General features: G+C 61.8%; 1 protein-coding gene and 1 long non-coding RNA gene across 7 annotated transcripts in view; both read right to left on the reverse strand.

Moving 5' to 3' along the window:
• Positions 1-16,210, reverse strand: part of ZBTB46 (zinc finger and BTB domain containing 46) — a 50,199-nt gene extending 33,989 nt beyond the window's left edge. For 2 of the 4 annotated variants that reach the window (XR_014831998.1, XM_021077466.2), the window contains exon 1: positions 15,284-15,459. The gene's annotated coding sequence lies outside the window, so the exon portion shown is untranslated. Of the gene's footprint in view, positions 1-8,402; positions 8,635-15,283; positions 15,460-16,114 lie in introns of those variants that run through there. The other 2 variants (XM_021077468.2, XM_085003227.1) reach the window with 2 other exon arrangements.
• Positions 16,211-22,276: 6,066 nt separating this feature from the next.
• LOC110257362 (uncharacterized) lies at positions 22,277-25,506 on the reverse strand. Of its 3 annotated transcripts, none has more exons than XR_014832002.1 (3): positions 25,345-25,506; positions 23,645-23,947; positions 22,277-22,885 (listed from the first exon to the last, which is right to left on the reverse strand). It is a non-coding gene; the product is annotated as an uncharacterized LOC110257362 (long non-coding RNA). The 3 variants fall into 3 exon arrangements; XR_014832001.1 differs by having other exon boundaries at positions 22,277-22,814; positions 23,645-23,973; XR_002339871.2 differs by having other exon boundaries at positions 23,645-23,973.
• Between the last annotated feature and the right edge of the window lie 703 nt (positions 25,507-26,209).

The following is a 26,209-nucleotide window of genomic DNA, read 5'->3' on the forward strand; positions in this document are numbered from 1 at the left end:
AGCCCGGGGCCTTCAGAGGGAGGGCGGCCTTGATCCCGGGCGTCTGGCCTCCAGGACCAGGAAGGAGGGAGTAATCTCTGCTTGCAGACGCCAGGTCTGGGGCTCTGTTCTGCCCCAGGACACCCACACGGCTCTCATCTGCCGAGAAACCCCCTGAAGCCCATGGGGTAATGCAACGCCTACGAAAAGCAGCCCCTGCCTGAGGCTGTGTCCCAGGGCAGAGCTGGGCAGCTGTGGCACTTGCTGCAAGGACACTGGTTCCCACACGCCGAGGTGAAACACGGTCCGGAAACCCATGGTTAAGACCCAACGACGGAAAATCGTTTTATAAATCACACTTTATACACATCATATTATCATTGTTCATGGTTGCACTGTAAGAATTAAAACTGGAGTTCCCTTCGTGGCTCAGTGTTTAATGAACCTGACTAGGATCCATGAGGATGCAGGTTCGATCCCTGGCCTTGCTAAGTGGGTTAAGGATCCAGTGTTGCTGTGAGCTGTGGTGTAGGTCCCAGACGCAGCTCGGATCCTGAGTTGCTGTGGCTGTGGTGTAGGCCGGCAGCTGCAGGTCCCATTTGACCCCTAGCCTGGGAATTTGCATATGCTGCAGGTGCGGACCTAAAAAGGAAGAAGGAAAAAAAAAAAATTTTAAATTACAATTGAGCTCCCAAAAGAAAAAAAAAAGTGATAAAAAAGGTGAAATTAACTTTAAGAATGTATTTTTTAAATTCTATGTATCTATGTAGATTGTCAATAAAATGTGACGCTCATTTGGCCTTTCAGGGCAAAAAAACAAAAAAACAACAAAAAAATACTGAGCTCCCAACTGGAAAGAAATATTCCACACATGTAATAGACATCATCTTTAGATGCAACACAGGAGGTGGTCCTGTCCAAGTTCCTCTGGTGATCAAACCCTGACACCCTTGGGTCCTGGAGACCAGTGTGACCTCAGAAGGCCAACCTGTGACGCCCCGCCCCCGGGGCAGGCTGGCCCCGCCCGCCGGCCCGGCCCCACCCATCCGCCCGCCGACCCCACCCCAGCTCCGCATCAGCGCCCCTCTCCCTCTTCCCCGCTGTCTCCGTCTGTTCCTTCGCCTCTGGGGCCTTTCCTACCTACAGAGATGTCACCCCCTCAGGGTGTGCACAGCCCTGACCACGCTGGCCTGGACACGCGCTGCGGCCTCTGGGCCCCGTTGCAAGGCTGTTGGGGCAGCGTCCTCCCTGCCGCCATCTCCGGGTGGAACGACCAGCTCTTGTCCTCATCACACCACTGACCTCCATCTGCTCACACACCCGCCCCAGGAGCGCCCAGGGGCCCCACGCTGCGCCCAGGCCGAGGACACCGGCCCCCCAGACGGGGGTACAGGGAGGCAGGCCGAGGGCCGCCTAAGATGGCCGTGAGCCAGCATTCCTGGGTTCCAGGCCTGAAGGGGGACCCTCCCATGCTGCCCCTGGCCTGGGGTTAAGCAAGCCTCCAGGAGGCTGGACAGAGTCCACCTGTGCGCTCTGGGTCTGCGCCATGCCCTGAGCCACCCGCCCCGCTGTTCCAGGCCAGCCCTGAGGATGGCAGCCTCACCCGCCACGTGGATGGGACCCGACGTCGGCAGGGAGCCCCGGGGTTTCGGGACGGCATGAAGGCGGCCCAGAGACGCCGCGGGAATGTGCAAGAGAGAGCTGGGGACAGTCAGAGAGGGACAGAGCCAGCCAGAGGCCCCACAACCAGCCGGGGGGCCAGCTGGTCCGGAGGCCAGCCGCCAAGACGCCAGACAGTCAAGAGAAGGCCCCCGTGGGGTCCAGACGTGGGACTCCAGGTCCCCTGATTCGGACCTGGCCCGGGGAGGGTGCCTGGGGCCCTGGGAACAAGTGCAGGGGGAGGGAGGGAAGGGGACCAGGCAGGGCTTTGGGGGGTGCTGATAAAGGCCAAAGTCGGAGCCGAGGCCCCAGCTGGGCTTGTCTGCCTGAGAGCTGTGACTTCTGCTAGGGGAAGCTGCTCTGGGGCACTTGTTTTGTGGGGTTGGGGACAGAACTGGGACGAAGCCACCTCTCTGCCTGTGCTCCCAGGCCCCTCCAGCGACACGCGGCCTCCACCCTGGAGCTTTGGTCTCTAAACCACGCTTGACAGAAACGGGCAGCTAAGCTCCTACCAGCCTATAAGGCTGTGCCTGAGGCACCAGCAACACAAACAGCCTCTACAGACGCGAGGCTCTACGAAGGCAAATTCTGCCTGGACTACAGGAGGCAGGCAAGCCCCCTCCCCCCGCTGCTGGCACTGCCTCCTCCTCCAGGAAGCCTCCGCGGGCTCCTAACCCTGATGCGGTCTGACAGCCTCTAGGCACAGGGACCACGTCTCACGCAAAACAGGCTCGACGCACATCCTTAGGGTCCACGAAACTGCAGGACCTTCTCCACAGGAGACCCGGGATGTTGAAATCTTACATCTTAAGGTCAAGAAATACTGTTTAAATGTCTCATCTTAACTGTTGGCAGACGTAGAATGGGACGGCCACCTCCTGGTCCTGGGTGGGCCTGAAAGTGGGCAGTGAGGCCAGGCCACCAAGTGGCCACAGGCCCTAGGTGCTCTGGGTCTCACAGGGCAGAGCATGATGCCACAGGTGTGGCTGAGAAGTGGGCCCTGGCGTTGGGCTAGTCACAGCCGGGGGAAGGTAGGTTACTCACAGTTGGGGTGAACTGTGTGCCCAGAAAACACACGCGACCTCATTTAGAAATAGGATCTTTGCAGATTTAAACAAGCTAAGATGAGCTCATAACCCAGGGGGCCTGGTGTGTCCCAAAACGGGGAAATCTGGACACAGACACACGGAGGGACAGAGGCAGACACAAGGGAGGCAGCCACAAGGCCAGGGCCACCTGAGCTGAAGCGGCAAGAGGACCCTCCCTTGGGGCCACTGTGGTGGCACAGCCTGCGACCCCTCGACCGACAGGGAACAGTTTCTGTCATGCTTCTGTGCGTCAGCCCCCAGTCTGTGGTAGTTTGCTACAAAAGCCCTAGAAAAAGCCACACAGCCACTTACATTTTTTTTTTTTTAATTTCTTAGAAAGCTGATCGGCTTAACAAGGCAGAAAAATTATTTCTGTGGATTTTAAATCTGAAATATACTGTGATTTGAAATGTTACCTCTAACACTCGTGCTCCCTGCCACCAATTAAAAAACAAAGACAAAAAAACAGAATCTAAATAGTAAGTAAAGCAAAAGCCAAGCCAGGTTTTTGTGGGGTTTTTTTTCTTTTTAGGGCCACATATGGAAGTTCCCAGGCTAGGGGTCGAGTCAGAGCTACAGCCGCCAGCCTGCACCACAGCCACAGCAACGCGGGATCTGAGCCCCACCTGCACCTCTATCACAGCTCAAGGCAGCGCCAGATCCTTAACCCACTGAGCGAGGCTAGGGATTGAACCTGCGTCCTCATAGTTACCAGTCTGATTCGTTTCCACTGTGCCACGACAGGCACTCCTTTCAATTTTTTAACTGAAACACTTTCCAACCTAAGCACAAGCTGCAAGAATCAACCCGAGACCTCCCACCTACCCCCAGTCAGACCCGCCGATAACCGACATTCTGCAGCACGTCCCTACACTCCGAAACCGCCAGAATCTTTACTCAGCCTCTTTTTTCTAAAACGTTGCCCCGGGTTGGAGTTCCTGTCGTGGTGCAGCAGAAACGAAATCGACTAGGAACCATGAGGTGGCAGGTTCAATCCCTGGCCTCACTCCGTGGGTGAAGGATCCGGTGTTGCCGTGAGCTGTGGGGTAGGTCGCAGACGCGGCTCAGATCTGGCGTGGCTGTGGCTGGGGTGCAGGCCGGTGGCCTCAGCTGATTTGACCCCTAGCCTGGGACCCTCCATGTGCCGCAGGTGCGGCCCTAAACAGACAAAAGGCCAAAAAGAAAGAAGCTGCCCTGGGTGAAAAGAAGGAGAGTCCTCACAACCACACCAGGGCCACCGGAAAGCCCTGGCGGCACCTCGGCGGCAGTGGCCAGACCTGGACCCGAGCAGGGGCGGGAACACGGTCCCCACATTCTGGCCGGCGGCAGGTCAGCACCAGGGTTGCTCTGGTACCCGACGGCCGAAGGCCCCGCTGTCGCTTCTGCTCGGGCTTCTCGGGCAGTAAACACTCATTAGATGCTGAGTAGATGCAGGCCCAGCCAGTGCGGGGTGAGGAGCAACCGCCTGAGCAGGAGGCGGGCGGGGCCGGCTCGAGGACCCTCAGCAGCCGAGCCACCTCCGGCTGCAGCCACCCGGGACTCAGCAAGCACTGCTGGCACCCGCACTGTGGCCAGCTGAGCCCCTGACGGAGGGGCTGGTGCAGCAGCAGCCGGCCACACAGGCCAGGTCTCGGGCCTGAGGCAAGGGAGTGTGAGGGACCCAAAAGCCAGGACGGGCCTGGCCGGTAACAGGCCCCAGCGCGGGAACAACCTGGCCCCCAGGAGTCGGCTGGGCGCCAGGGGAGCAGGAGCTGCAGGCTGGGGTGGGGGTGGGGGTCCTGTGGGGCGAATCCCTGGGGGGGCAGGGCCTGAGGGAGGGGTCCTTGCGGGAGGGGCCCTTGGTGGGGGTTGGGGAGGGGCCAAGTGGCTTTTGGACTCCCAGGGAGGGCCTGGAGGTTCAGGGCACCCTGTCCCCCTCCAGCTCCGGGGTGTGGGCAAGAGAGTCTCTCCCTGTGGAAGCCCCTCTGTCCAGTGCAGCCTGGGACCTAAGAAAGGATCCGCCACAGTTCTCGAGGACAGCACTGGCAGCTGCCACTGACTAGGGGAGTTGGGGGGGCCGCACTGGGGAGGGCCTCAGCGACTCGGCAAGCCCAACCCACTGACAAGGGGCCGTGGCCCACGGGGCGGGGAGGGGGTCCTTCACCCACCTGGGGTGCTCTGGGGGTCTGCCGCCTCATAGGCTCCTTTAAACTGGGTCCAGGAAAGGGGGCAGCAGCTGTGTGACTTTTCCCACCATGACCTTGAGCTGGACACACAAGTGCTGGGACACCCCCGCCAGCTGGTGAGCACATGCTGGGGACAGCTCTGCAGGACCCACCACGTCCTCCTCCCAGGCCAGCGCTGCTGCCAGTGGCTACCACAGGCAACCCTGGGGGACTCCGAGCCGGCTGGTGTCAGGGTCCAGGCGGCAGACAGGGACACAGCCGAGGCGCTCACCTTCTCAGGACTCAGGACACTGGGCGACAGTGATGTGTGAGCCCTCACTTCTTTCACCAGCTCGGCCCAAACCCCAGCACTTTCCTCACAAGGCGGAAATTCTAGAACCAAGCCCTAAGTCACTCAGCCATGTGTCTATTCCATCAGCCGCCAATGGACTAGAGGGACCAGCTCCCAGGTTTCAGATCCGGGGCTGGCTGTGGATAAAAATGACTTACCTGGAATAAACAACCTTAGTTTTTATGAGTAGAAGTTCCCGATGTGCTTCAGGGGGTTAAAAATCCGACTGCAGAGGTTTGGTTGGCTCCCCAGACCCGTGCAGTGGGTTAAAGGATCTGGCATCACCACAGCTGCGGCTCAGAGTCGATCCCTGCCCTAGGAACATCTGTATGCCACAGGTCTGGCCATAAAAAATGTTTTTAAAGAAGTAAATCAGCTCCTGGGTCCAAACAAACATTAAACTATTCAAGAGGAATGATCTTTGAGTTCCCGTCGTGGCGCAGCGGAAACGAATCTGACTAGGAACCGTGAGGACGCAGGTTCGATCGCCGGCCTGGCTCAGTGGCTGAAGGGTCTGGCGTTGCCGTGAGCTGTGGTGTAGGTTGCACTCGAGGCTCAGATCCTGTGTTGCTGTGGCTGTGACACAGGCTGGCAGCTGGAGCTCCGACCAGACCCCTGGCCTGGGAACCTCCACATGCCTCAGGTGCAGCCCTAAAAAGCAAAAAATTACAAAATGTTCCTACATTTTATTAGCCAATGACAAATCTAGAATTTTTTTTTTTCTTCACTCAGAGCATGTGGAAGTTCCCAGGCCAGGGTGTGAACCTTTGCCATAGCAGTGACCTAAGCTGCTGTAGTGACAATGCCAGATCCTTAACCCACCGCGCCACCAGGGAACTCCCAGAATTCTTAAAATAAAACTTAGATAGATGATCATTATTTTGAAAATTCCAGGTACACCTTTTTTGTTTGGTTTTGTTTTGTTTGTTTTTCTCCTGGGCCGCACCCTTGGCATATGGAGGTTCCCAGGCTAGGGGTCTAATCAGAGCTCCGGCTGCCAGCAACACGGGATTCGAGCCGAGTCTGTGACCTACACCACAGCTCACGGCAACGCCAGATCCTTAACCCAATGAGCAAGGCCAGGGATCGAACCCGCGACCTTCCTAGTCAGATTCGTTAACCACTGAGCCACAACGGGAACCCCATGAAAATTCCGTGTACATCTTAACAAAAGGTACATAGTCTTGAAAAGCAGGTGCCAAATATAAAAACACTTAGTCTTTTAAGTCAGAGATTCTGATGCAGATGGGACCATTACACGTGGACACTGAGAACCAGACACACGGTCCCCCTGAGACAGGCACCCCTCGCCTGTCCTCCAGACCCCTCCAGGAAAAGGGACTCTCTACACTCAGCGGATGTGCCACCAGCCGTGTGAGACCGAGAACTTCGATTTTGCAACAAACAGCACGAAACGGAATAAAGCAGGTTTCAGAGGCACCTCCTCAAGTGGAACCAGTGGGCCTGTCCAGACAGAACCGTGAATCGACCAGCAGTAAGAACAAGGAGACCCAACCAGGCCCCCAGGAGGCACTTGGTGGGTTGACAGCTGCGTGTGTATCCGCCACATGCAGCCAAGCACTGGAGGGCGAGACGGAACGGCTGTGATTTACCTTCGAATGGTCCAGAGCCAAGACCAAGGGACAAGGATGCAAGAGGAAGCGGGAATCATTGCAGCTGCGGAAGGAGACACACCCTGATCCTGCGTGTGTCTGCAGACTTCCCAGCTGAGGCTCTGAACATGCAACGAAGCTCCAGAAGGACCGCCGAGGTTTCCAGAGCCGGGAGAACTCGGGGGAGAGGCCAGACTGGTGCCTGGCCTGCGGGCCTCGGTCCAAGGCCTGGTGGTCAGGCTGGGCGGGAGGCACACGGCCCTGCAGAGGGACCCGCCCTCACGCCACCACGTGAGGGGCAGGCTGTTATTCCTGGGGTGAACAGAAGTGACAGCAGGTGTGACTGTAGCATGAAAGCAAGTTTCCTCAATTTTGAAAACTCAATAGCTGCTGTGCTTCGTTTTCCTGTGTCTCCTACAGGAAGCATTAAAACCGCCATCCAGGAGTTCCCTTGCAGTGCAGCAGGTTAAGGATCAGGACTTGTCACTGCAGCTACTTGGGTCACTGCTGTGACAAGGGTTCGATCCCTGGCCCAGAAAATTCCACATGGCATGGGTGCAGCTAAAATAAATACACAAAAATAAAAACACTGTCCAGAGAGTTCCCTGGTGGTCTAGTGATTAGGAATGGCCACTTTCACTGCTGCAGTCCCGGTTCAATCCCTGGTCTGGGAACTGAGTTCCCACATCAAGCCGCTGCACACCACCGCCACAAAAATAAGGAAAGGAATAAAAACGCCATTCAGAAAAGGAGCCACAGGTCTCACCAGCCGCCTGGGGAGAGGAAAGGCTGGGGTCCAACCTGAGGGGGACAGGTGGGTCCATGGGCATCTGGCGGGGCGGGGGGCGGGGGCGGGCAGAGGCGAGGCCGCGGCAATAACTGCCTACCCCAACGCTGGGTATGGGGGCTCTGCCTGTTCCCCCCAAGCCCTCCCTCCAGCCCACGGCATCCCTCTCCTCTGCAGCCATCCACCCCTGTCCTCACGACTACGTCCCCTCTGGGGGCACCCGATCCAGAGCAAGGACCTAGCTGGCTGCTGGGTCCCCAGGCCACTCGCCCTGCCTGCCGCAGGCGTGGAGCCGAGTGCAGCTCAGCTGGGTGAACGCACTCGTACGTGGGTCACTGGCCATGTCTGCTACACCACCAAGGGAAAGGCAGGTGTGAGAGGTGACAGCTGGTGACGGATGGAGAGGCCCTGTAAATGCTGAGACTGGGAGACAGGTGGGGGAACGTGTCGGGCCAGCGAAGCTGTAACGGTGCTGTGGGTTGGCTCTCGTCCCCAAAGGCACATTCCAGTCCCAGCCCTGGTGCCCAGGCATGTGACCTCATGTGGACACAGGGCCTTTGCAGATGTGATCAGGAGAAGCTGAGGCCGTTAGGGTGACCCTAATTCAACATGACTGCTGCACTTATAAGAAGAGGGAGGTTTGGACAAGGGGTGGAGGCAACCCCTCGGAAGATCAGAGGGTACATCCCGGCCCAGAGCGCGCGGGACCGCCAGCCGCCAGGGCCTGGGAGAGGCAGGAAGGGCCTGGAAGCCCCTGGAGAGGGAGTGGCCCTGCCACACCTGCATTTAGGACTTTGGCTCCATTCTCTTCAGCTGCCAGGTTGGTGGTGTCTCTTCCGCAGGCCCAGGACTCGCACAAACAGCGCCCTGACTTACATCGATGGCTCCCCGGGCCTCAGAGGTGGTACCTGAGGGGTTCTCAGTGCAGGTCAGAGGAATGGACACGGCTCTGAGATGGGCAGCAGAGGCTACACTCAGGCCACCAGCTGTGGACGCAGGGCTGAGGACGTTTCTGTGGACAGGACAGGGGACAGAAAGCAGAAGCTGCCCTGAAACGACCCCCGAACCCCTGCCGGCAGGGCCACCCCTCGCTTGAGCGACAGTCCCCAAAGGAGAAGGAGAGCTCAGGGACACCCCCCCCCCATAGCCACACCCGGACCCGTGCTGGGTCCCAGGGGCTCTCAGGCTCCCTGAGGAGGCGGCAGGGGGCCTTCCGCACTTTGACCACAAGAGTTCCCGGCCAGTGACACGGGGCCACCGTGTCCACCCCCATCCCGCGCCCCACGTTGGGATCCCAAGACCCCCCCGGAAAGTCAAGTGAGCCGGGAGAACAGCTGGGGCGCCACCTGAGGCCACCCCGCGCTGCCAGCACCAGCGCTGCCCTCCCGCCGCGTCCCGCTTCCCGTCCTGACCTCTCCTCGGGGACCGAAGCCCGCGTGGCAGCAGGCCTGCTCCACTTTCTGCTTGGGATGTGGGCCACGGAGCAGCCTGGTGCAGGGCTGGCAGGAGCGGCCGGGTTTTAGGTACAGGCGGGGTGCTTCTGGCGCCGGGAGGCTGCCCTGGGGACCGGGTTGGGGGCCAGGCCGAAGCCCCCAGAATGGGCGACGGCCACCTGTGCGCGTGAGTTTGGGACTGGGACCCGGAGTCGGGTCTCGGACGCGGCCTTGTCCGGGGCACAGGAATGTCGCTGGTCTGGATGGATGGCGAGGCCCCGGCCGAGCAGCCAGGCGACCCAGCCACGGGGATGCATCCGCGGGGCCAGCTCGCTGCCTGCCGCCCCGCATCCAAAGAAGGCAAAGTAACTTCTCCTTTCAAGATGTTCTGAGCGGAGCATCCCGAGGAAAAGGAAAGCACTGCTCGGAAGCTTTATACCTCGAGCAGGATGGGATGAGAAAGCAAGATGCACCTGTTCAAGATTCAAACAGGGCCGTGCCAGGACGCGAGGGCACAGCCGCCATCCCCTCCAGGCCCAGGGAGGGGCCTGCCGACACGCTCGCCCTGGAGGCACTGCCACTTGGCTCGCGCCCGGGGCTCCTCCACGCGACCCCTTCTCCTGAGCGGGTGGCACACCTAGACCACACAGCCAAGACCCTCGTCTTCCCCTGCGCCTCCTGGGCCGCCCCGTGCAGGCGGTCTCCATCGGCCGCCACCTCACCGCAGCCACCTCCCCTCCGCACAGACGCCCGGAGGGGAGCTGAACCTCTGCTGGGCGGGCCCTTGGCGGGTTCCGTGCGTTTCCAGAAAGCCCATCCCATCCCGCATCTGCCCCCACACCGTTGCTTTGCTCCTCGGAGCAGCCAGCCTCTGTCACTCTGGGGATTACTCCTGGGAAGTCAGGGACGTGCCCAGTTTGGAGAAGCCTTGTTCTACCCAAACGAGAGGCCCTGCCCTGCCGCCTTCCACCAGGCACAGCCAGCAGCGGCGTTCAGAGTGCGAGGGCACAAGGACGCAGGTCAGACCTCCAAGGGCCTGGGGACACATGCTAAGAGGATGACTCGCCCACAGCCCCGTGGCCGTGCTGCCCACATGTGTCCCCCTCACGGAGGCAGCTCTGGACGCCAGAGGCTCTGAGGCCCCTGTGGGCAGCCCAGCACGCAGAGGGTCCTTCCTTCCCGTCTGCAGAGGCGGAGCATGACAGGGGCCGCGGGCCAGGCCTGGTGGGAGGTTTTCTCTCACAAGCAAGAGGCCGCAGAGTCGCTCCGGATTATGCGGAAGGAGAGAGGTGAAGCAACGAGGGAAACAAAACACCTGCCAAACAAAAAAGCACCTCGATCTCCCGTGCGGAGCGATGCTGTCAACAAGGACATAAAAAACCGAGCCGTTCCTTGGAGTTTCCATGGTGGCTCAGCAGTAACGAGCCCAACCAGCATCCATGAGGACGTGGGTTCAATCCCTGGCCTCGCTCAGGTTAAGGATGCAGCGTTGCTGTGAGCTGTGGTCTAGGTCGCTGATGTGGCTCAGATCCTACGTTGCTGTGGCTGTGGTGTAGACTGGCAGCTACAGCTCCCATTCGACCCCTAGCCTGGGAACCTCCATGTGCCACAGGTGCAGCCCTAAAGAGCAAAACAAAAACAAAACCAAAAACGGGTCATTCCTACACAAATGTGGATCTTTTCAGAGGAGAATCGCAGCCCTGGTCAGCCTGGAAGGGCAGTGATGGGGTGTCCCCTGCAGACCAGGAAAAGGCCTGCTTCACTGAGACTGTCCCCCAAAGACGAAGGGCGCTTTGTGAATGCGGCTGGATGAGGGCTGAAACAAGGGCTTCAGAAAGCATCACTTGAAACTCAACCACGTCTCACTGCCCCCCCCTCGCCCCCGCCACCGGTGAGCCCCCACAGCTGCCTGGCCCCAAGGGGCCTGCCCTCCCACGGGCCAGCCACTCTCTGCAAAGCTGAAGCTAGAACAGAATTTGTTCCACACGCACCAGAACCGGGGGCGGCACTGCGGGGCCAATGCTGAGCAGGGGAGGGGTCTGCAGGACGCCCTTTCCTTCCAAGGGTCTTTGGACATCCGACGCCCCCTCCCCACCAGGCGGCCTACACCCTGTGCCACTGCGAGCTCTCGCCAGCATTTGTCACCCACGCCAGATCACATCAGTGGTTCCAAAACGACCTTCCCCCTGAGGCCAGCAGGCCGTCAGCCCCTCTGCAGGAACTCTTTCCCAGTCTGGTCCGAGGGCTGGGCCACAGCAAGCCCTCAAACAGCCAAAAATCATCAGGAGGAAGAGCCCCTGCGAATGTCAAACATGACTCAAAAGACACACCTGTCAAAACACAAAAGCTCTGTAAATGCTGGTGCAAAATACGTTAACATGTTTCTAAACTTTCTAAAGTGCCCAGGTCACTACTTTTTAAAATCCAAATATCAGCGTTGGTAATTCAAAATTCAAAGTAAGAGTTAAACAACTATAAATGTAATAAATTCATTGAGTAATAATAAAAAAATAAAATAAAATAAAATGGTTAAGATGGTAAAATATATATATATATATATATATATATATATATAGTTGCTTTAAAAGAAAAAAGAACAGCTAAGGGGCATTGTTGAGAGATGCTGAACGGAAACCCGCCCAAGTCACGCCAAGGCCGGATCTGCCTGGCCTCGCGCATCTGTATCCTTTACGAGAACAACTTTTCAGTCGTTAAAAGAACTTATCTCTCTTTTCCAAAACTTCTCCATCCACGAGCAGAACCACAGAACACCTCGTCACCACCAGCAAACCAGAACACCAAGCCTGAGTGTGCCCGCGTCAGGGACACAAAGTGCGGGAGCCAAAGGCAGGAAAGAGGGAGCCTTCGATGATCCACCATCTCAGACCCCAGCTAGACTGGCCGGACCAAAGCCAGAGCCAACAGCAGAGGACACGAGAGCCAGGATGGGGACAAGACAGCCCGATTTCAGACTTAAACGAGCCTCGTGGCCTCAATAGGAATTTTCAATTATCTGTTTATTCTCAGGAGTTAGGTCATTCGAGCAAACTTGTGGCAACAAGAAGAATCCTTATTTCTTTTCTTTTGGCAACACCTGCATCATGTGGAAGTTCCTGGGCCAAGAATAGAACCTGCAGTTACAATGCTGGGTCCTTAAGCCACTGCACCACCAGGGAGCTCCCCGAGAAGAAGCTTTTTTGTTCAGGGGAGCAAGTTGATTCAAAAGGGAACCCTTGGAGTTCCTCTTGTGGCTCAGTGGTTAACGAACCCGACTAGGAACCACGAGGTTGCGGGTTCGATCCCTGGCCTTGCTCCGTGGGTTGAGAATCCTGCGTTGCCATGAGCTATGGTGTAGGTTGCAGACGCGGCTCGGATCCCGCATTGCTGCAGCTCTTGTGTAGGCCCTCGGCTACAGCTCCGATCCAGCTCTATACAGCTAGCCTGAGAAGCTCCATATGCTGTAGGAGCGGCCCAAGAAATGGCAAAAAGACAAAAAGGGGGGGGGGGACCATCGCCCAACAGTCTTTACAGTGGAATATGCTCAGTAAGACAGAAGAAAAGGCCTGGTCATTCCCAGAAGCTGCTGCCAGACTATTCTAGTTGCTCGAGTGGGAAACAATGTCTCATCTAAAAACAGCCTAAAGGAGCTCCCTGGTGGCTCAGTGGATTAAGGACCAAGCATCGTCACTGAAACAGCTCGGCTTACTGCCATGGCACAGGTTCGATCCCCGGCCCAGGAAACTCTGCATCTCACAGGATGGCCACAGACAAGAAAGAAAGAAAATAGCTCCATTTTTATGAGAACACGAAGCCCCCAGAACAGTGGAGAAGATGGAGTGGTGGTTTCTAGAACCCCACCCACTTTAACACAGCCGCCAAGAGGGCACCTGAGCACAGATAGCGCCAGCAAGTGAGGCGTGCGCTCAAGTTTAGGGTTCATGGCACCTACTGAAGAGGTGCACGAAACGGTTCTGGTTCTGCTGGGCTCGGTGCCGCTGGTTGAGGACCTCGTCGAGAGCAGGCTGCACAGCTGCCCCAGAAACACAGACCACAGGGACACAGTGGCCCAATTTTCCTTAATTTGAAAACCCCACGTAAGGACAATGTTGGAAAGTTTGCGAACATTCGATTTAACGTGTTTGCGAATAACAACATATCGTCTGACTGTAAATGGTGCCTCTGCAAGCCCTCAGAGCCGTCTCACCCACTCTCAGTGTTGACCTCGCCCTCCAGAGCTCATGCGGGACCAAGGAGACTGGGCATCACCCTGACCCTGGACACTGAGTGAGGACACAGGGCATCCCGGACGGCTGGTGCTCCTGCAGCCAAGAGCCCGCCAGCCCTGAACGACGGAGACTGGATGTAGACAAACAGCTCATCTCAAACACAAAACAGCTAAATCTAAACAGAACTTATCTGGTTAAAGCAAAACGCTGGCATCCAGGATGATGTCAATGAGGCCGAATTCAATGTTGTCCAGAGGCTGGCCTCCCAGGGAAGCTGAATCTTTGGTTCAGCCTAAGTGAAGACGTTCTACCACTCCTTCATGAGAACTTCCCAACGCCAACCCCCCACACACACCCCTCCTTCCCTTCAGTAAAGGATAAGAAAATAGTTATTAGCTTCTTAGGGGACACAGTGTCTAATTCCCACTTAAATCCAGTAACTTCTGCCTCAGCCCGTAATCCTTTCTGCAAGAGCAAAAGGTGTCCCAAACTTTTCAGTTCAAAAGCCCTACAACTACCACAAAATATACCAAGAGGAAGAATTCTGCTCTGACGAAATTCCATTGTTTACTTCATTATTCACGTGCAAATTCTCTAACTTGCCCTCTGGAGAACAAACTCCTTCCCACTCCTGCAGAAGGGAAACGCTGCCTTGCCCAGGCAGCGTGCGGGCCAGCCACACGGTGAATTCACAGCCTGTTACCCAAAGGGGAAGTTAGCTTCGATAGTAAATCCAGCATGAAAGCTCCTACAACTGACACAATGAAGACGCACGCGAGGACTGCGCACAGGTGTCTGGTTAGCGCAACGTGTTGCCTAATTAGCATTTCTTTAAACAATGCTGGTAACAGTCTTGCCTCCCTAACCCACCACAAACGCGTTGCTGAGATTGTAGCACGGAAAGCGTGAGGAAATTCGCCGAGAATCTCAGTCAAACTTTCTTTTGTTTGTATTTCCTCGCTGTCAGAAAATATCAGTTCTTCGCCCGTTTGGTTCGTACCCAGGCTCCTCGGTCCTACCCTATTGTGCGTGGACCGTTAAATCCACAAATAACGAATTGGTTAGCACGGCTGGAGGACACCAACTAGCCACAGCCCTCCTCCTGGTGCGGAATATCCCCATTTGCCACCGGGATTGAGTTGTCAGACAGTGACTCGTGCTACCCTGTGAAACTGACATGTCTATTTACAGAGAAACAAAGACGCGGCTCGCGGCGGCGGACCCCGCTCCCTCCGCGCGCCCCGTCCGCTCCGCGCGCCCCTAGCCCTCCTGCGCGCCCGGTACCCTCCGCGCTCCTCCAGCCGCCCCGCCTCGAGGCCCCTAAGCCCGGGTTCAGCCAGTAATGAAAATGGAGACGAGGCCAGTGCCCGGCTTCAGGGGGAGACAATGACCCCCAAGGCCCGGCGGGGCGCGGGGACTCGCCGCGCCCACCTCCCGCAGTTCAGACTCTTGGCAAACTCGGCGCGGGCGGGTCCGGGTGCGGCTCCGAGGCGCGGGCGGGGGGCGCGCAGGGCGGCGCGGGCGGGGGGCGCCAGGACGCCCCCGGGCTGCCTCCTGGGGCCGGGCGTTGACGCAGCAGAAATTACCAGCTGGAAAATTCCCCTTTCGGAGGTGACGGGGGAGGGACCGCGGCGGCGGCGGCAGGAGGCGCCGAGAGCGAGGGGCGCGGGGCAGCCCCGTCGCCGCCTCTGCCTCGGAGCGCAGCCCCGCGGGGACCTCCCGTCGCCCCCGCCCGCTTCTCCCCGCCCGCGCCACCGAGCACAGGGACCGGCGGGGGCCGGGCCGGGGTCGCTACTGCCGCCCCCAGAGCCGCAGCCAGGCTAGCCGATCGCCGCCGGGAGGGCGCCCCCGCGGGGCGGGGCGCGGCGGGGCGCGGGGGGCAGGCGGCGGGGGCGCGCCCCGGCTTGGAGCGGCCCCAGCCTGGAGCGGCCCGGCTGGCCAGGGCTCCAGCTCCGCCGCGATGCGCTGGCCCGGCCGCGGACAATGAGCCGGCGCCGCTTACCTGTGACCCCATGGGGCGCGGGCGAGGGCGGGCGCCGCGGCCGCCGGACCAGCGCCGGTGATCGCCGCGGCCGCCGGGCGAGCGCTGCGTCCGGGCGGGTCCGAGCTGCGTGCTCGCCTCGGCTGCTGTGTCCGTCTGTCCGTCCGTCCGTCCGTCAGGCCGGCGCGCGCCCCCGCGCCGCTCCAACCCCACGGCCCCCGCCGCCCGCGCGCGCGCCCCGCCTGCGGACCCTGACCCCGCCCCCCGGCGCGCGCTCGGCCGCTGCTGATTGGCCCGCGCCCCGGCCCCGGCCCCGGCCACCGCCCCGGGCCCCGCCCCGCCGGCCCGGCCGCCGCCCCGCCCCTCGGTCAGCCGGCTCCGCTTGCCGGGCGGAGGGGGCCGCGGCGGGGGTCGGTTCGCCTCCGCCCCCCCGTGGGCGGCCGGACAGCGGAAGTGCGGCTGGAGCTCGCTGGGCATTGTGGGAAGCCCCCTCCGCGGGGCTAGCAGGGGGCGGGGGCGGCGCGGCGTGGGGTCTCCGGGCGCCCGCGCCCCTTACCCCTGGGTCCCAGCAGCTGCGACTCAGCCCCCGATGTGAGCTGCGGGTCAGAGCTAGGGCACCCCAACCCCTGCCTGGACCGCGCACCCGCGCCTTGCCCACGCGCCTGTTCCTCCGGGGCGCGGGTCCTTGGGCCACAGGCTATCCCCACACCCCGACGCCCAGACGCGCAAACTTCGCGCCTTCCCCGCCGGTTGCGCGGGCCGCGCGCGGTGCAGCGAAAATGCGCTCCCAGGGCGCCCGGGGGCTCGCGGCAGCGCGGTCGGGGACCTCGGCGCGCCCAGAGAGAGGCGCACCTCGCAGTGCGGGCCACGGCAGTGTCTGCCACGGGGACTTGGGTTGGGTCAACTGAGGAGCTTCGGCAGCCGCGCGCGTCGGTCCTTCCCGCCGCGTCGTCTGTCTGGTGGGGGTGTGGGGTCCCGCGAAGGGGCGGGAAGCAAGCGGCCCGGGCCTTGCCCCGCTTCCCCCGCAAGCGATCTCGAATCCTGCCTCCCGAGATGGGCCCTGCGCGTCCCTTCTCGCCCCCCCCCCCCCACGTCCTCGGGTCCGAGTTGGGGGGGGTGGAATGGGAAGCGTGGCCCCGCATTCCTGACTGGCCTGTGCGGGGGCAAAGGCCACCTCGCTTCCTCTCCCGGGCGCGACGGTAGAAAGGGAGGTGAGCCTGTGGCTGGCCAGCCGCGGAGGGGAGTCGAGCACGACCTGGCCTTCCAATGGGGAGGCACCGCGGGCCGTTTGCGCACACCCTCCCTGCGGGGCCCAGCGCGGCGGAATTCCTCGGGAGGTGGGAGGCGGCGGGCCATTATGGGTGCTTTCTCAGGATGTGTAAGGAGGCATTCACTGGGCTGCTGTGGGAGGGCAGGCTGGGGGGGCGGGGGGGGGCGGCCGCGGTCTGGCAGCAGCGATGAAAGGCTGGGACACTCCCTCACTGCAGCCGGCGCCTGGAAATGGCCGTGCAGACACCCTCGCCCCGCTCCCTTTGCGCTGCTTGGGCTGGCTCTGCGGGCGCAGGAGCCCCCCCGCCTGAGCCTTTCTTCTGGAGGGCCCCCTGGTCCGGAACCACAGGCCCAAGTTTCTTGGGTCCTCTCAGGAGGGGGCTGGGCACGGCCACCCTTCGAAGCAAAGTGGCTGCCTCCAGGCCGCCAGAAGGGTCTGGCCCATCACTCTGTCCTCCCTTCGAGGACACAGAGGGCGCCCTCTGCTGTGGTCCCCTCGCCCCGCCCCCCCAGCCTTGGGGGGCCGCCTCGCAGAGGAGGGCCGTGCCCCTGAGGGCTACCCTCCCCATCAGAGAGAAGCCCTGTCTCCTCCAGAATGGTTCGACCCCCAGACACTGTCCATGAGGACAGCACTGCTAAGATGCCGCCGAGCGCTGCAGAGACAGCCTGGTGGCACACACAGTGGGGCTGTCATTGCTCAGGAAGCCAGCCCACGGCAGCCTAGCCCTGCTTTGCTGGCACCAGGGCTCACCCCACCTGCTAGCCTAGGGCTTCTGGGCTTGGTAGCAGGCCCTACTGCGTCGTGGAATGAGTCCCTGGGGGCCCTGGGACTCTGTCTCCCACTCCCATACCCCGCATGATGTTGAATTGCGCCCCCCGCCCACAGCAAACCTGTCTGGGACTGGGGACTGCGACCCATCTCTTTGGTTCCCCAAACCCTCAGAAGGGCAAGAGCCTGCAGAGGAAGCTGAGAGACCAAAAAGGCAGAAGCAAGAATCATCCCAGAGCCTTGATCAAGCCATGCCTAAAACTGAAGCCCATCAGTTCCCTGGTGGCTCACGGGGTTAAGGATCCAGCAATGTCGCTTCTGCAGTTCAGGTCACTGCTGGGGCACGAGTTCAGTTCGTGATCCAGGAACTTACACATATCGTGGAAGCAGCCAAAACAAAACAAAACAACAACAACTACAGCAAAAACTGTAGAAAAAGCCTGCTTTCTTCCAGACAGGGACGGTTCTGAGAACTAATGACCCCATCATAAAAGAGCAAGGAAGAAAGACGGGCTCAGAGCAGCTGTGGCAGCTCTGCAGAGCCGGGGGGAGCAGGAGGATCATGCAGGTGGACCCCCTGGAACCACCTCGTGCATCTGCTTGGAGGGGGGATGTCGGCAGCACAGACCCCAAGGCCCCGCCTACATCAGTGTCCGGGTTCAGACTCATAGCAGGCAGACAACCTCTAGTCTTGTTGGAGCCCCTGGCCCTTGGTGCAGGTGACTCGCTCTGCACCTCACTCCTGAGGCTGGCACAGACATCTGCCACCTGGCAGCCAGCAGGTCCTTCACTGTCTGTAGGAGGGTGGCCTCTCTGAGGGCAGCTCTGCCCCACAGGGGGCTCTGGAAACAGGCAAGGGCCAAGGGTGAGGAACTGGCCTCAGTGGCGCTCTTCAACAGTGGCACCCAGGGTCCAGAGGTAGAAAAGCCAGCAGATGGGTGTTTGGGGGTGCCCAGGGAATAAAGTGCCTGAGATGCCACGATGACCCAGACTTTGTTCCTGCCCTCGCTTCACCAGTGGACAAGACAGAAGCAGGTGGATGGCCGGTGCTCGGCCCTGGTCCCCGCTGTGTGGTGGTCACTCTGGAAGCTCCTCAGCAACCACGTGTGTGAGCATGTCTGGAGCCTGCCTCACCTCGAGGCAGTGAGGGTCTGGGGGCCTGGAGGGAATGAGCAGCCCGAGGTTGAGGCTGGGGACCCCGGGGGGCCAAGCTGCAGAAGCCGGCCTGGCCCAAAGATGCACTCACAGTGCCTGGCTCCACTCCTGCCTGCAGACCCCAGGCCCCCAAAGGGCAGGCTCAGTTCAGAGAGCTGCCTGGCTGGCAGGGCCCCCAAAAGGGCCTGGCACAGCCCCTGCACCACGTGCTCAGCCCGCCCTCCACCTGCCCTCATCCCCGCTGTGTGGCCTCAGGGGGCAGAGTTGCTGGGAGGGGGCCCAGCACTAGGCCAGGCCAGGCCAAGTCTGCTCCTGCAGCAGAGCCCCGGAGATGCTTTGGGAAGACAACGACGAGGGAGGACAAGGATATCCCTCCACATCTCCCTCCCAGCGTCCCCCAGGGCGAGCCCGCCTTGCCAGGGCCTGCGCCGCCCCACCTCCCCCTGGCAGCGCTTCCCCCCGCCGGAGCTGGGCTCTCTGGGGCTGTCTTCATGGCAATCACTGGTCAGGAAACCTGCCTGTTTATCCTCCAGCCAGTGGTGTTGCTCAGCCGTCCCCATGGCAACAGCCCTGGGAGTCCTGCCCCTCCCAGGAAACTGCCCAGAACCTGTCCCTGCCCTCTGCAGCCCCTGCTGGAAGGGGACCGGGAGGGAGAGCAGCGAAGGCAGGGCTGGAGACGCAGCCGGAGGATGCCTGGGCTGCGCGGCAGGACCCGCCCTCTGCTTGTCATCCTGGGCCCTGCGGGTGGACCGACCGGAGGCCAGGCCTGGGCTGCAGCAGAGCCCCACCCGGGGGCTGGGGGGCCGCCCGGCCAAGGCTGGAGCCAGGCCGGGCCTACTCCTGGGCCTGGCTCAGTGGTGTCTGGTGCCAACTGGTCCTGCCCTCCTGCCGGGCCTCCCCGAGACCTCCCTCCAGAGCCAGAGGCTACCTGCCAACCCCATGGCTGCCCCACCCCGCTGTCCTCCGGGCCTGCACCCCTGCCAAGCCCCACTGCCGCTCCAGCTGCCACTGCCAACTGTCGCCCCGTTCCATTCCAAGCGCTCACCCCCACCGTCCTTCCAAAACACCGCTGCCAACCGCCGGCCCCTGATCTTCCTGAGCCCCAGGCCCCCCCACCCAGGCCCCGGCACCAGGGCCCTGCATTCCAGACCTGCCCTTCCATCCAAGGCAGGGCCACACCTGCCCTGTGCCCCGGGAGGGGGGCTGGCGTATGAGGGCAGAGCCAGAAAGCTGGAGGTGGAGCTGGGGGCTGAGGGCCCAGCAGACAGGGCTGGGGGGAAGGGGCAGAAGCAGGGGAGGAGGCAGAGGGCAGAGCCAGGGTACTTAGTGCCAGCTGCGCAGCCAGGCCCGCCCGGGGCTGGGACGGCAGCCAGGACCCAGGCTGGGCAGGCCCGGGGGGCTGCGGGTGGAGTTGGGGCCTGTCCCTGAGGGTCTGTGTACAGCTCGGCCACGGTCAGGAGGCCACCTCACCTCCCACCCTTCCAGCCTCTCTCTGGGGGCCACCAGCCCTCCTCAGCCCCAGGCGGGCCCCACCCCGGGTCTCAGCTCTCTGAGGCCAGCCTGAGCTTGGAGAGTGGTGCTGGGCTCCCTCTTGTGTGGCCACCCCCTTCCCCAGGCTGGCCTGGGTCCCTCTACCCTCTGAGCCTTGACCCCCGCACCCCTACGAGGCACAGTCTCCCCCACTCTTCCTCCCTCGACCTGCCTTTCCCTGCTTGAGCCGTGGTCCCTGTGGGTGCCTCCCTGATCCCTGCCCTGGGGCGCACAGCAGGCGCCCTATCCAACTGGGACCTCACTGGCCCTGCAGGGGAGGGGGAGCTGGCCCAGCCAGCCAGGAGGCAGTGCTGCCCGCCGAGGGCCTGGGGCTGTAATTCCATCTCCGTTGGGCTCTGGAAACTGGGAGGCCACGGGGGACCAGCCAGCCAGCACCAGAGCAGGGCAAAGGGGCCGGGGGGCCTCAGTCCCCGCTGGAGCAATGCAGCTGCTCCCCAGGGCCACAGCCGCCAAGGCTTGTGTTGCAGAAGCTGGTGATTGTGGCAGATAGCCTGGCAGGGAAAGGGGACACCGGGCCCTCCCAGGGTCCCGTTCAGGAGCTGCCAGGCGGGGACACAAGGCCAAGCCTGACGAGCTCCAACCTGGGCGGGAAGGGGAGACGGGGGCGCATTTTCTGGGCACCTCCTCTGTCCCAGGAGTCACGGGCTGGGGGGAGGGGGAGGAGATGAGGGGCTCTTTTCCCCCTCCCACCAGAGGAGGGAGTTCTGGGGTCCCCTTGGTGAGCTTGGAGGGGCCCCACCATACGGGGCCAGGAGGCCCCATCTCCCATCCTTCACTCACTTATTCGGCAACATTCATGGAGCGTATGGCACCTGCCACGTGCCAGGGACATCCTGAGACAGGAGAGTAAGACCAACGCTGTGTGTCCGGAAGGAGCCTGGCAATAATCAGACCAGCGAGGAGATGGGCCAGAGCCCCTCCAGTGGCAGGACAGAGCTAGGAAGAGGGCTCCTTGGAGGAACGGCCGATGGCAGGGACAGAGCCCCTTGTCACCGAGGCCAGGAAAATGCAGTGCGGGCGGATGAGGGGCTCAGACCACAGTGACAGGGCCCAGACAGAGGGACACAGGGAAGAGGGGAAAGGCGGCCAGAGCTGGGGCCCCCTGAGTATCACAGCGTCTTGCCACCTTGACGCAAAGCACGAAGCGGTCCCCAGAAGCATGTCCCCACGAAGGCGCCTTCCCGCCAGAGGCCTCCCGGGGACCTCCCTGGGGTTAGAGGTTGACGCCCATGCTTGAGGGTGCCCCCCACCACCAAGCAGAGGGCGAGAGGGGAAGGAGGGGGGCCGTACCTTGCAGAGACGGAGCTGGCAGCCCCCCCGCCCGCTGATCAAGGTGAGCACCCTTGGGGTGGCCCGGGACGGCGGCCCTGATGAGACGGAGAGGCAACGAGAAAGCTCCCCCAGCTCAGGACCCTAGTCTGCTCACGAGAGCACTCACCGGCCGGATCCAAACGGAGGGACTCTCTCCAGAACTCCTGACCGGCACATCTCAAAACTGTCCTGGTCGTGAAAACGAAGGGACATCAGGGGCTCGGTCCTGGCCCAGAGGGGCCCAGGGAGATGGGACGTCTCTGCAGCATGGCACCTCCGGTGGGGTCTTGAGGCAGAAGAGGGACACTGATGCAGTGAGGCTGGGTGGTAATTTCAGGGGAAGCGGAGTGAGAGGCACGCGGCGATTCTCAGGACTTCCAAATGGTGCCACTTTGCCGTTTACTCCAAAACGTCAAGACCAAGTCAATCAAGGCCCCTGGCTCTGCCAGCCTCAGGGGACAGCGGCCACAGGGTGTGGCCCGTGGCCTCATGAGGGACTTGCCCCGCCGAGGCTTTGACCCTTCCTCAGCCAGGGCTCCACCTGCCCCGCTAAAAGGGACCCCAGTCCCCCGACCCCCGCCTTTGCTCACGAAGATGCAGTGCTGCCCACCGCAAGACGGGCTTTGCCCCAGCAAACGATTCCTCGTTCTGCTCAGCCTTCTCTAATTCCCCATCTTCCTACAGCCCTCTTCTTGTCTGCTCCCTCTTTATTTTTTTTGTTTTTGTTTTTGTCTTGTTTTTTTTTTTTTTTTGCTTTGTAGGCCTGTGGCATATGGAGGTTCCCAGGCTAGGGGTCAAATCAGAGCTTTGGGTGCCAGCCACAGCCATGGCCCCAGCAGCACCCTACGCCACAGCTCACGGCAACGCTGGATCCTTAGCCCCCTGAGCAGGGCCAGGGACCAAACCGCCTCCTCACCGGTACCGGTCGGATTTGTTTCTACTGTGCCACAACGAAAACGTCATCCCTTTATTTATTTATTGTTTGGCCGCACTCGAGGCATGAAGAAGTTCTGAGCCAGGGATCGAAACTGTGCCACAGCAGTGACAGCCTCAGATGCTTAACTGGCTGAGCCACCGGGAGACTCCTGCTCTCCCTTTAAACCCTGGAGTCCTTGTGGGGTCTCTCCCCACTGCAGGGGCCTGCGTGAAGTCTCTCCTGCCGCCTCTAGGTGTGTCCCGGGCTCTTTCTGTCAACAGCTGTGAGCCTTTGTCAGGCCTGTGTGTCTGCGTGCGTTCGCCTTGCTCTCTCCCCAGTGAGCCAGGCCCAGTTCTGGACACTGAACACGAGAGGTCCCACCCAGGTCTCAGGGCAAGACACCCTCGGGGGTGGGGTGGGGGGGAGTGTGGGGACGCGGAGGTGGGCGGTGTGCAGCTTGAGCCAGGCTCGGGGACGTCTTGGCTGGGCTGAGCCCGGGCGCTCCTGGGGCCACGTGGCTCCAACGACGGCCAGGCAAGGGCTTCCAGGTTTGTCCACGGGCCGTGAGGTGCCGAGGCCGACTTGCGAAGAGGAGACAGAATGACAGTCATGGAGTGACTCAGACAGGTTATCGGGTGAGAGCTGACAGGCCCTGGGTGGAGCAGACACAGGAGAGGCTGGGGGAGGTGGCTGGACAGCAGGGTGGTAGGAGCCTGGTCACAGACAGGAAGCCAGGCGCTGTGGACGCTAGGGACTCGCAGCTTTGTGGGGCGAGGCCAGGGCTGCGGGTGCCATATGGGGGAGGGGAGGCCCCAAAGGAGAAGGGCTGGCTTGGGTGCCCATGACCCCTGGGGCCCCAGCACGGCCCCCAGGAGTAGTCTTGTGGCAGAGGGGTGGTCGATCTGGGCAGGTCACTTGGGCAGGGGCCCAGGCGGGGCCCCCATCCTTGGGACGCCTGGGCCCGGGGCCTCCTGCAATCTGTGCCTGGTCCAGGCTTTTCCGGACAGCTGCGATCTCAGAGCCCGTTGGTCTGTCCAGTCCTCTCTCTCCACCTCAGCTGAGGGTTGGGATGCTAGAGTCTGTTCTCTGGCCCTTGGGGCCCCGATCAAGATGGTGCAAGGTGACTTCCAGTCCTGCCCAGGTGGGACAGCCCCGATGGCCCCTCCCCATCCAGGATGAAGCCAGCCCCCCCCGCCCCCCGCCAGCTGGTGACGCTCCCTCCCACAGATGCCCACAGCTCACCGTCCAGGTCAGTGCAGCCTGAAGTGAGGTAGACCACAACCTTCCGCCCACCCGGGTGCCTGGGGCGTCCCACAGCCATCTGCCAGCCTGCCCAGATGGCCTCAGCCTGCCTCCCTCACCGCCATCCCCAGAGCCGCACCTGCTGACAGGTGGTACCCACCCCACACACCTGCTTGAGGTGAGAGAGACTGCAGCGAGACACCGTGGTTCTTCTGCTCCAGGGCCTTTGCATCTGCCATTCCCTCAGCTCGGATACCTTTCCCGCTCCCACACACTGGTGGTTCTCACCCTGTGGGCTCGCCCCCAGCCCGCTAAGAGAGCGGTCCGCTCTTGTTCTCGGAGAGGACCCTGCCGAGACAGGCCTCCCTTGGCCTGACGCCTGAGCTTTCTGGTGTCCTTGGCCTCTTCCCCGCGCTCCGTGAGGGCAGGGCCTTGTCTGATCCGCTTGCTGTCCTGAGTCCTCAGGGGCAGCCTGGTGAGAACCGGGGTCAACACCTGCTGTGTGATTATGGGTAAGTCACTGACCTCTCTGAGCCACAGTCCACACCCAAGGGACCTGTCTGACCTAGCTAAGCAGGCGGGGCCAGGTGGCAGGACACAGAAGCGGCCCCCAGCGTTGTCACAGGGGAGTTTAGCAATCACAGCGCGGGGTGGGCCCGGGCAGGCAGGGTGCTGAGAGTGGCCCCCGAACTTTCTGGGGCGGTTTCCAGTCTTGGACACCCTGGGCTAAGCCCTTCACTGGCCCTCACCCGCACACACCCAGGGGAGGGGCCGGGGGGGTGGCTCGGGGCCTTGGAGGCCATGGAAGAAGGTGAGGCCTTCGCCCCGGGGCGAAGCTTCCAGAAGGAACCAGGAGCAGCAGCTGCTGAACCTGGTTAGACCACCGCCGGGGCACAGCCCCCAGAGCCGACCGGGGGCCAGGGCTGCACAGAACCCTCTGCTTGCAGCTGCGTGGGAGGCTCTGTCATGGGGAGTGGGGTGACACGCAAGAGCCAGATTCCGCAGCTCCCACTGCCCCCCGCTGCGTGGGGCTCTGGTCCCACCTCCCCCGGGGGTCCCCGTGCCGGGGTGGTTCAGAAAACCAGAGCCTGGAGGCCTTATCAGACCGCAGGTTTTCCTGAGGAAGGAAGGGTGGGTGTGGGCCTCCGGGATGGGCGCCTCCTCTGGGCGTGCCTGGCCCCGGGAGGGTGCGCTGCCCTCCTGGGGGGGGACACCCCACCCTGGCAGCCCCTGCCCAGACCCCGAGGACAAAGAGACCCCAAGGATAGAGATGCCCGGGCCAGGAGCTGGTGGGGGAGGTGTGTGCCCTGGAGCCACTGGAAACACACTCGGGTTCACAGAAACCTCGACCCAGAATATGCTCAGAGTCGCCCTCTTTGCAACAGCCCCAAACTGGGGAAAGCCAAATGCCCCCGAGAGGCGGAGTACGTCAGGGGACACTGGGCGGCCAGGAGGACAGCAGCTGGTGACTCCGGCACTGCAACGGCCTCCCTTCCATGGCAGGTCGCCTCCAGAAGTGGGTGGGACGCGTGGAGCCAAGGGGGTCGAACAGTGACGGCCTTTGGGGGGTGGGCGCAAGGGGCCTCCTGAGCTGGCCATGCCCTTTCCCGTATTCTAGGTGCTGGTGACAGGGTACATTCTGTTTAGGGAAAGTCACCACATAGGCACTGAAGCGGGGTGCACTTTCGGTATGTACACGGTTCGTCAATAAAATGTACACCAAACCCCCCAAATCTCCATTCCCCAGGGACGATGCTTCCCTTGCTGTCTGTCCTGCTTCCCACCTGGGCCCCCAGGGAAGGCTCCCGAGATCCTTTGCGGGGTGGGGGCGGCAAGAGGGAGAATGGGGGGCCCTGGGGCCCTTCCTACCTCTGGGGACCGAGGCTTGGCCAGGCTGGCTGCCCCAGGCCCTCTGCCTTTCTCAAGAGCGGCCGGAGGAGCCGCGGGGTCGGGGTCCCTGACGCTTGCAGGTGGGGCAGGCGGATGTGGGGCCCGCCCTGCTGGAGCCAAGCTGGCTGGCCTTGGAGTGCTGGGTGGGCCCGGGGGACCGCCCGCTGCCTGCTGGACCGGGGGTGCCTCCCGTCCTCCTCCCTCCCCCGGCCTGCGGGCGCCTCTACCCCTTCCGCTTCCAGAGGCCCCGGGGCTATTTTTAACTCAGCTGAGCTCCTGCAGAAGGTGGACAGAACCCTGGGGGGGAGAAGGCCCAGCAGCTGTCTTCCCACCCCTCCCGCGGCAGGGCTTTCTGGGGGAAGAGTCATTCTTGACCTTAGAGGGCAAACAACTCCACCCCCCAAATGTGGACGTACAGGAAGCCCACACAGACACCCCAAGATCCAGGCACTGGCCTGGGACACGCTCAAACACGCACGCACCGCCCAGGGACCTGCTCAGGGACGCCAGCGGCACAGCCCCAGAGGCGAAGGCCGAGTCGCAGAGCTGGTCCCTCGGCCGTGCCCTGGTCCCTCGGCCGTGCCCGGACACCTCGGCTACCAGGAAACACGCCCGCAAGGGGCAGACACACAGTGCAGATGCTGGGGGCGTGGCGGGAAGGACCCCCAGTCACCTTTGCAGATGGCTGTGGGGGAGGGTGCCTGCTGGGGCGGTGGGGGGCGCTCAGCCACTGGGCTCCGGTGCCCCCAGGACCAGCCCGGTTTCCCTGTGGGCCTCGTTTGCCCCCAAGGGGAGGGGCAGGCTGGTGGTGGCTTCTCCCCATACTGGCCCCACGCAGGACGGG

Source organism: Sus scrofa, chromosome 17, assembly GCF_054392235.1.
Source record: "Sus scrofa isolate SSC_HxYL_T2T_F1_AM1 chromosome 17, Sscrofa_HxYL_maternal_Yorkshire_Landrace_v2.0, whole genome shotgun sequence".
NCBI classification, from domain to species: domain Eukaryota; kingdom Metazoa; phylum Chordata; class Mammalia; order Artiodactyla; family Suidae; genus Sus; species Sus scrofa.